Source organism: Bos javanicus, chromosome 21 (genome assembly GCF_032452875.1).
Source record: "Bos javanicus breed banteng chromosome 21, ARS-OSU_banteng_1.0, whole genome shotgun sequence".
NCBI lineage: Eukaryota > Metazoa > Chordata > Mammalia > Artiodactyla > Bovidae > Bos > Bos javanicus.
In genome coordinates, this window is record NC_083888.1 from 56,886,082 (window position 1) to 56,896,894 (window position 10,813).

The 10,813-nt window shown below is 46.0% G+C and overlaps 1 non-coding gene across 1 annotated transcript; it reads right to left on the bottom strand.

Annotated features, from left to right (window-relative positions):
* Positions 1–626: 626 nt before the first annotated feature.
* TRNAS-GGA (transfer RNA serine (anticodon GGA)) lies at positions 627–698 on the bottom strand. The gene has a single exon. It is a non-coding gene; the product is annotated as a tRNA-Ser (tRNA).
* Between the last annotated feature and the right edge of the window lie 10,115 nt (positions 699–10,813).

Consider the following 10,813-nt stretch of genomic DNA (forward strand, 5'->3'; position numbering starts at 1 on the left):
CCAGAGTTCACTCAGACTCACGTCCATCTAGTCGGTGATGCCATTCAGCCATCTCGTCCTCTGTCATCCCCTTCTCCACCTGCCCCCAATCCCTCCCAGCATCAGGGTCTTTTCCAATGAGTCAACTCTTCGCATGAGGTGGCCAAAGTACTGGAGTTTCAGCCTCAACATCAGTCCTTCCAAAGAACACCCAGGACTGATCTCCTTCAGAATGGACTGGTTGGATCTCCTTGCAGTCCAAGGGACTCTCAAGAGTCTTCTCCAACACCACAGTTCAAAAGCATCAATTCTTCGGCGCTCAGCTTTCTTCACAGTCCAACTTTCACATCCATACATGACCACTGGAAAAACCATAGCCTTGACTAGACGGACCTTTGTTGGCAAAGTAATGTCTCTGCTTTTGAATATGCTATCTAGGTTGATCATAACTTTCCTTCCAAGGAGTAAGCGTCTTTTAATTTCATGGCTGCAGTCACCATCTGCAGTGATTTTAAGTGAAGTGAAGTCTCTCAGTCGTGTCCGACTCTTTGTGACCCCATGGACTGTAGCCCACCAGGCTCCTCCCTCCATGGGATTCTCCAGGCAAGAGTACTGGAGTGGGTTGCCATTTCCTTCTCCAGGGGATCTTCCCAACCCAGGGATCAAACCTGGGTCTCCTGCATTCCAGGCAGATGCTTTAACCTCTGAGCCACCAGGGAAGCCTTTTGGAGCCCCCCCCAAATAAAGTCTGACACTGTTTCCACTGTTTCCCCATCTTTTTCCCATGAAGTGATGGGACCAGATGCCATGATCTTTGTTTTCTGAATGTTGAGCTTTAAGCCAACTTTTTCACTCTCCTCTTTCAATTTCATCAAGAGGCTTTTTAGTTCTTCTTCACTTTCTGACATAAGGGTGGTGTCATCTGCATATCTGAGGTTATTAATATTTCTCCCGGCAATCTTGATTCCAGCTTCTCCCAGCCCAGCGTTTCTCATGATGTACTCTGCATATAAGTTAAATAAGCAGGGTGACAATATACAGCCGTGACGTATTCCTTTTCCTATTTGGAACCAGTCTGTTGTTCCATGTCCAGTTCTAACTGTTGCTTCCTGACCTGCATATAGGTTTCTCAAGAGGCAAGTCAGGTGGTCTGGTATTCCCATCTCTTTCAGAATTTTCCACAGTTTATTGTGATCCACACAGTCAAAAGCTTTGGCATAGTCAATAAAGCAGAAATAGATGTTTTTCTGGAACTCTCTTTCTTTTTCAATGATCCAGCAGATGTTGATCATTTGATCTCTGGTTCCCCTGCCTTTTCTAAAACCAGCTTGAATATCTGGAAGTTCAGGGTTCACATATTGCTGAAGCCTGGCTTGGAAAATTTTGAGTGGTATAGCAATGCAAATTTAAGGGTGCCAACTGAAAAAAAAAAAAAAAGCACAATGTGCAAGTTATGCATTAAGTTTTATTTGAGGGAAAATGATGACTATAGCCTGTGAGACAGCATTTCATATAGCTCTGAGAAACTTCTCCATAGAGAAACAGGGGAAGGTCAGTATGCATGTGATTTGGGTGAAGGGGAAGTACATGCAATCGAGCACATATTTTTTGCAGAAGGTTACTGCTAGTCACAAGAAGCAGACATCACCATGAAGGATTTCAGTGCTTTTCTAGATATCAGGAGGTACAAGAATCAGGCTCATATTAATAAAATTGCCCCATATTTGAGACAATTTTGAGAAAACTTGGCTCATATTAATTAATAAAATTGAAATATCTGAAAATATCTATCTGAAGACCTGTTCTGCTAGTTTTTTCTATAAGACAGAGTACCTCATTTTTGCTCTCTACCCTGAACTCATTTTGCGAGGTCCTGAAGTCAGCAGGTGCAGAGGCTCATAATTTTAATCCTTGTAAGGGTAGATGGCCAGTGCCAATTTGTAGGTGACAGGGGATAGACCTTTCTTTGGTGTTCTGAGACCCAATTTCCAGTGCCTATGGAAAACACACACACACACACACACACACGCACACACACACACACACAACCTAAGAGCTGTGAGCTGGGTTTCATTCAGGGTTTCACTGAGGATGGTAGCCTGAGAAACACCCTCTTGATATCTCTGAGGATCTGCTCTGCAAAGATAGGGGCCAGTGTATATATGAATTTTTTTTTGTCTAGGAAAAACTGAAGTCAAGCAAACATCTTGGTGAAGGATTACTGCTCATCAAAAAGAACAGGAATCTCAAGTTAATGATTTTAGTGCTTTTCTATGTATGAGAAGATGCAAGAATCTGTGGTCACTGAAGTTTTTCCTGAGCTATGTGTCTTGACTACACAGGGGCCTGTTCTTAACTATCTGGAACCTCATCCTGTTTATCCAAAGCCTTGGATGCCTCATCTGCTTTTCCATTCTGATTCCCCTCAGGGTGCACAGTCAGTGAGCACCCGCAGTGGGCTGTGAATTAACTCTTTGTATAACTGGAGGATGGGTGACAGTCTGTTCCTTTTTCTACACCAACATGGGAGCGGGTATTCCCCGTGTAACAGACGGTTCTCAGACACTCACTGGGTGTCCTGGAATTCAACTCAATTCTGGCACTGTCTACCTGAAGACAGCATCAGACTCCACTGGTCAAGACTTCAGTCCTACAAGACTGCCCTTCACCCACCTCAGCCCCTGACTTCAGAGACCAGTCACAAGTCCAAGTTCTTATCTGTCTTAGCTTCTTCTGACCAACCAGCTAAAGACTGGAGCTTCCAACACCCTTTCGTGGATTTCAGATGCTAGTTGCAAGTCCAGGTTGTTAAGTGGACTTCTTAGGAAACTGACAACAAATCAGAGGTTTTCAAAATGCACTCCTTGATAAATTTGCTAGAATTGTAGCAAAAAGAGGAACCCCTTCCAGGGCCCAAAAGTGGGCTCTTGTCTAACACTGAGAAATGAGTTGTTCGAGGAGACACACATGCTGACGAAGAGACTGTATTGGGAAGGGGTGCCTGGGCGGAGAGCAGCAGGGTAAGGGAACCCAGGAGAACTGCTCTGCCATGTGGCTCACAGTCTGGGGTTTTATGGTGATGGGATTATTTTCTGTGTTGTCTCTGGTCAATCACTCTGACTCAGTCCTTCCTGGTTGGGTACGCATTGCTCAGCCAAGATGGATTCTAGCAAGAAGAATTCTGGGATGTTGGTAGGACATATGGACTGGTGTCTTCTTTTGAAAGAAAGAAAGTGAAGGTAAATTTGCTCAGTCCTGTCTGACTCTTTGAGATCCCATGGACTGTAGCCTGCCAGGTTCCTCCATCCATGGGATTTTCCAGGCAAGAGTACTAGAGTGGGTTGCTCTTTCCTTCTCCAGGTGATCTTCCAGACCCAGAGATCAAACCTGGGTCAGGTCTCCCGCACTGTGGGCAGACTCTACCACCTGAGCCACCAGGGAAGTCTTGTGTCTTCTTTTGACCTTTCCCAAGTTCTTCTGGTTGGTGGTGGCTTGTTGATTCTGTGTTCCTTACCAGGACCTCCTGTCGCAAAATAATTCATGCAGACGGTTACTATGGTGCCTGGCCAGGGTGGGCAACTTCAGTCAGTGTTTCCCCTTACAGAATGGCCCACAGAGAGACATGTTACTTACTAGATCACTAGTTTATCGTGAAAGGGTGCAACTCGGGAAAAACCAGATGGAGAACTGCGTACGGTATTACCAAACCTAACTTGCATCTGCTCGCCCACTATGCAGCATGGCCGATGTACTGACTGACACCAGGTTATAGTGAAGCAAAGTCAGCATTTATTGCAGGGCCCAGGGCCAAGCTCATGCTCGAAAGACTCAAACTCCTCCGTGGCTTCCAGGGAAGGGGTTTTAAAGGCAACTTTTGACGTGAGGGCTGCAGGGTGTATGATGTTTTTCTGATTGGTGCTGGTGAGGGTGGTGTTGCAAGAATCTTAATCATCCACCTCCTGGTTCAAACCAGTCTGGGGTCAACATGCTATGGTCAGCATGTGGTCACCATCAGTATGTTGAACAGGGGAAGAGTGGGTGGGGGTGTGGTGGGGTGGGCTCTTCATTTCTGCAGAACAGCTCAAAGATATGTGTCAGATTGTTTTATATATGTATCCCTTGAGGAGGAACTAACACTGTCTCATTGCTATTGCTGAACTATTGTTTCTTGATTGTTTTCCCTTTGTTTCTGCATCCCTTCACTTCCCTAATTAGTAACTGCTTAAGTCTGCTCTTTGGAACTCAAGAAAGGCCTAGAAGCCTTTTTTATACAAAAAAGAAAGAGGGGATACAGAGCGGCTTTTTTCTGCTAGTCACAAGGAGCGGACATCACCATGAAGGATTTCAGTGTTTTTCTAGATATGAAGAGATACAAGAATTGGACTCATAAAATCGTTCCCTGAAAATATCTATCTGAAGATCTGTCTTCAGTTTTTCTCCCTGAGCACAGAGTGCCTCATTTCTGGCCTGAACTCCTTTCAGGGGGTGTTAAAAGTCAGCAGCTGCAGCAGCACATGATTTAATCCTTACGGAAGTAGGCAGCGAGTGCCCACGGCAAGTGCCAACTTGTGATTGACAATATCAAGATGTACGCATACAATACATGTTCACATAATAAAAACCACAGGGAGGCACCATTAGACACCCGCCAAATTGACAAAATTTGTGAGGTTGGACAAAACCATCATTTTAAATACAAAAAGGAATTTTAAAAATTTTTTTAAAGTGTAAGAAATCTGCTGATGGCAAGGTCAAAACCAGATTCCAGAGGCGAATGAGCCTTGAGGTTAATGACTAAAACTGACAGAAAGAAAACATGCTCTGGGCAGAGAGGTAAAAAGATCCTGGGAGAACTGCAGCCTGTGGCAGCCCTCATGGGGCTTCCTTAAAGTTTTTGCTCTATGCCACCCCCCTGCCCAAAACAACTTCTGTCCAGCTCACCAGAGACCTCCACACTTCTAAATGCATTAGTCATTTTCAAGATCTATCATGCTTGATTGCTTATCTTATCATGCTCATCATGCTTGATTGCTCACAGAAATTTTTTTGATGTGAAATTCACATAACATAAAACTAATAATTTTAAAGTAAAATTCATGGCATTTAATACACATAATGTTGTACAAGCACATCTCTGTGGAGTTTCAAGACATTTTCACCACCCCAAAAGAAAACCCTCTTCCCAAATCAATGCTCACTCCCCACTCCCCACCCATCTGCTCTTTGTCTTTATTTACCTGCTCTGCGTATTTTCTATATATGCCATCATGCTCTTTCCCCACAATTTGATGCAGCCGATCACCTCCTCTTCCTTTAAACATTTTCTTCATGAGGCTGCTAGGATCCCCATGCTTCCTGGTTTTCCTTACCCTGATCTCTGAACATTGGAGGTCCAGAGCCCGATACCTCTCCTTGTCTCTGTCCCTACTTAGTCCCTGACTGACTCATCATGGTTTTAAGTTCCATCCATGTCTCTCCAGCCAGGACTCTCCGCAGAACTCCAGACTCACACATCCTATTGTCTACTTGACACCTCTCCACTTGGCCTGTCACACTTGTCCGGATCAAGACTGAGCCCCTGACCTTCCCCACCAAGCCTACTCTTCCGATTCATGTCAAGTCCTTCTTCGAAGTCCTCCAGCAGAAAACCTTACAGCCTTCATCCTTGACACTTCTCTTTCTTTCCTTAAAAAATGTATATTATTTATTTATTTAGGCTGTGCTGGGTCTTTGATGCTGGGCATGGGCTTTCTCTAGTTGCAGCGAGCAGGGGCTACTCTTCGTTTGGTGCATGGGCTTCTCACTGCAGTGGCTTCTCTTGTTGCTGACCACTGGCTCTAGGCACATGGGCTTAGTTGTTCCGTGGCATGTGGGATCTTCCCAGACCAGGGATCGAACCTGTGTCCCCTGCATTAGCATGTGGATTGTTAACCACTGGACCCCCAGAAAGAGAAGTCCCTTCTCTTTTATTCCCTACATGATCTGTCAGCAAAATCCTACTGATTCTCTTCAGAACAGCTCTAGAATCTGACCACTTCTTGTCACCCCCACAGCTATCATTCCGGGGTGGGTGCTCTCCTTTCTCACCAGGGTTGTTACGGTTACCCAGAAACTGTTGTCCTGCTCCTGTCCTTGGTCCATGTCAATCCATTCTCAACACATCATCCAGAGGGACCCTGGTTGTATTGGTCAGGGTTCTCCAGAGAAACAGTATGTATGTGTGTATGATAAAGATATGGAATTAATTCATGCAGTTATGAAGGCTTGAAGTGCCGTGATCGGTTGTCTTCAAGTTGACACCCAGGAAAGTCAGTTAGCTTTTCAAATGCTAACTGCATCTGGAAACACCCTCCCAGACACACTCAGACATAATGTTGAGCCAGGTATCTGGGCGTGCCCTGACCCAGTCATGTGGACACATAAAATGCACACTGAATTGCTAAACAAGTTAAAGCATTTCTCTGCTTAAGATTCTCTAAGGGCTTCCTAATGCTTTTAAGATAAAATGCAGAATTCTCACATGGCCTAGAAGGACCTATATTATCTGAGCCCTGCCTGCCTCTCCACCCTCACCTCCAGCATCTCTGCCCCTTATGCCCCTGCAGTCCTGGCTCCCTTTGCCCCTGACCCATGTCTCGATACTCACTCTCCCTTCTGGCTGCAACACTCTTCTTTTTCCCACTCTGTATCCTCTGGGCTCACTTCTTTATCTCCTTCAGGTCTTAACAGAGCTGTCACCTCATTCAGCCTTCCCTGACCATCCTATTCAAAATTGCAACTTCCGTTCCAAACACCACCTCCTCCTTCCCTGCTCTGTATTCCTCCATAGAACTTATCACTGTCTCAGATGCCAGAATTTGACTGTCTTCTCTCATTAGAATATAACCTTGGTCTCTTTGGTTCCTATCCCCAGCAACTAGATTTGTACTAAGCGCATGTGAGAATGTTAGTCGCTTCAGTTGTGTCTGACTCTTTGCGACCCTATGGACTGCAGCATGCTAGGCCTCCCTGTCCCTCACCATCTCCCGGAGTTTGCCCAAGTTCATGTTCATTGCATCGGTGATGCCATCCAGCCATCTCATCCTCTGATGCCCTCTTCTCCTTCTGCCCTCGATCTTTCCCGGCATCAGAGACTTTTCCAATGAGTTGTCTGTGTGCATCAGATGACCAAAATACTGGAGCTTCAGCTTTAGCATCAGACCTTCCAGTGAAATTCAGGATTGGTCTCCCTTAATGCTCAATAAATATTTGTTGAATCAGTGAATGAGTTTTCCAAAAGCTAGTTTCAAGAAAGAAAAGGAGTTTGTACTGACCAAGAGAAAAATTTCTTATTGTTCATAGAAAGGAGAAACTTTCAAGAATTCCACTTCTAAGTCTCTGCCTTAGAAACCCCACATGTATTCTTGTAAGAGAATGGCACGATCTTGTGAATTCAGTCCCAGACCTGTGTGTGCTCCTACCCACCGATAAGATGGACATAAGACTGGTCACACTGTTGCAGGAAGGGAGACCTTTCCTAGGGCCCAAGAGTGGACTCTAGTCTAACACTCGGGAATGAATTGTCCATGGATGGTCACACTGTTGCAGGAAGGGAGACCTTTCCTAGGGCCCAAGAGTGGACTCCTGTCTAACACTCAGGAATGAATTGTCCATGGAGACACATGTGCTGGTGAGAGACTTTACGGGGAAGCGGTGCCTGGGGTGGAAAACAGCAGGGTAAGGGAAGCCAGGAGAACTGCTCTGCCATGTGGCTTGCAGTCTTGGGTTTTCGGTGATGAGATTCATTTCTGGGTTGTCTCTGGCCAATCATTCTGACTCAGGGTCCTTCCTGGTGGTGCGAGCATCTCTCAGCCAAGATGGATTCCAGCAAGGAGGATTCTGGGAGGTTGGTAGGACATATCAATTGGTGTCTGTGTCTCCTTTCTCCTTAGGACCCTTCCCAAATTCTTCTGGTTGTTAGATCCGCATTCCTTACCCAGGACCTCCTGTTGTAAGATAAGTCATGCAAGTGGTTACTATCATGCCTGGCCAGGGTGGGTGGTTTGAGGCAGTGGGGGCCACAGGACTGAGTAGATTGAGGTGTGTTCACACACCCAGACTTACTCATTAACTCACCAATTTAGTCATTCCTCAGGTCTCCCTGTTTATAACTGTCAGTTACCTTATCTATCCACACAGACTTTGAGCTCCTTGAGAGCAGATGTCATGTCTCCTTAATGCCTCGCTGTGCCTGGCGTAGACTAGACAACTCAACAAAGATGGAATGGGTGGGTGAATGAAAGACAGTGGGCAGAGTGAAAGAAGGCCAGAAGCTGGGGCGTTCACAAGGCTTGTCTTCAGAACGGTGGGGACACCTGTCTGGACAGAGCAGAGGGTATCTACTGGGGAAATAACATTGGGTGAGGGAATCCGGGCACTGAGTCCCTGCTAGGCTGCTGCGTTCCCTAATTATGGGAGAATAAGCCAGTTGAGAGGGACATGAGTTGAAACAGGAAACATTTATTTGGCTACCCCACTTGTGTTCAGATGGCAAATCCCCAAATCGTGACTAACAGTCAGTTTACAAGGAAATGATATCAAGGACCAGCTGTGCCCCCTTCCTGGGCACCATCACGAGGCTCGGGCATCCTTCTCTCTTCCTCTGCCCTCTGTGACCAGGGACCCCCACTCACTATCCCTCCATCCTGAGACCGTCACCTCCATCTCAGCCTCCTGGCTCCTGAGGCAAGGGGGCTGCGCTGGTCCTGCCCCTCGGTCACTCCACCAAATTCGCACTCAATTGCAAAGGTGATGTCTCCCCCGCAGAGTGGTAAAGACCCCTCCTCTCAGACCTAGGGAACTCCACCAGGCTTTTCTATGCTTGTATGTCAGGAATGCCTCCAGCACTGCAGCAGAAGCTACCACCTCCATGTCCCTGGGGTCCTGGAAAACCACGTTGGGTAGCTACTTGAGATGAGTGTGGGAAGGAAGGTGGTAGATAGGCCTTGTGGTTTAGGCAGGCTGGCATGGAGGGGAAAGGGAGACCATGGCAAGGCCCACATCTTCATTCTAGATGGAACTAGGACTTTAGATGTGGACTGTGGATGGAGAAGAATAAGTAGAAGGCCATGCAGGGGAAAACTCAGAAGGACATAAAAATCATGCTTACCATTTATTAAGTCCTTGTTGTGCGCCAGGCATTATACTGGATGCTTACATATGCAATAGATTCTGTCTGAGATATCTGCCTATCTCATGGAACCAGCGCCTCTAATCCACAGGGTGGGACCACTGCATTCATTCATTTAACAAGTATGAAAGCACCTACCAAGGACTTCCTGGGTGGGACAGTGGTAGAGAATCCGCCTGCCAATGCTCTTCCTGCTTGAGACGCAAGAGACACGGGTTCGATCTATGGGTCAGGGGGATTCCCTGGAGAAGAAAATCGCAGCCCACTCCAGTATTCTTGCCTAGGAAATCCCATGGACAGAGGAGCCTGGTGGGCTACGGTCCATGGGGTTGCAAAGAGTCGGCCATGACTGAGCATGCACACGCAGAGCAGAGAAAGAAGCATCTACCAAGTAGAAAGCCCTGTCCCAGATATTAGGTACACAGAGAAAGACAGATGTGGTCTATGCCTTCATGGAGGGGAGATGGACACTAAGTAAATAAACAACTGGGCATATATACACATATACAAATTATTATAAATTTGCATAATTATAATTGTACAAATTATACACAATGAAATTAGCATAAATATTATAAAGGGAAAGAATGAGGTACCATGTGGAGAACAGCAGCTAGCTGACCCCGAGTGGCCAGGGAAGCCTCCAGAAGGGGAGAATTTTATACCAAGACCTGAAGGATGGGAGGGAACCGGCAATATGAAGTGGTAACTGTGGGTAGTGGGAGAACAGGGGACATGTGGAGAGGAAATTTCCAGGCAGTGGGAACATCAAAGCCAGTGTTCTTGAGGGTAGGATGGCCGGACGCTGTGAGTCTAAGGAAGAGCAGTTCTAGATGGAGATGGCAGGGGCAACTTGGGCCAGATCCTGCAAGGCCTTTGCTGCAGCAGAAATAGAAATGAGACTTTTCTCATAAATAAGGGAATAAGAGAACAATGAACAGGCTGGAGAAACAGCTTAAACAGGACCAAAAGAGTTAAGCAACCTTGGTTACTCTTTCGCTGTTACTACTAACAAACACACGTAGCTAGACTGCTCCTTCACCAAGCTAATCACTCTCAGAGTCTGTGAATTCTATCCTGCACTTGGCGTTCTTTTCCCCCACACCTTCAGAAGGAACGTCACGAACAGATCACTGCAGAGAGGACCAACCCCAGTTATGCCTGATGCCAGCTGTGGCTGTTTTGAAATTTTGCAAAAGAAACAAGAATGCAAGCCTGTCACTGCCTTGAGCCTTATTTCCTTCTCCAGACTGCCAGCCCTGACTATAAAATTTCTCGCTAACTCCTCCAGGGCAGGCACAGTTCTGGAGCCACTAGCCTACTGTGTCGCCTCTTTGCCTGGCAAAGAAATAAAGCTACGCCTTCTCTTTCCTCCAAACCTCTGTCTCCATATTTCCATTTGGCATGGGTGCATAGAGAGCCGAGATTTTCAGCGACACCTTGTGGGCCAGAGTAGGGAGGCTGGGTTTCATTTTACACACTGTTATTTGATGTGTTATTTTAAAAGTACATAGATTATTGAATCACATAATCTAAAAATTTTTGATAACTGTATTTTAATAATTTCCAATCTAGTTTCTTTTATCATCCTGTGCATATTATTTTATGCATCGAAAAACACAATTCTGCCTCAGGATTCCAATAAGGAGAGAAAGAGGATGCAGG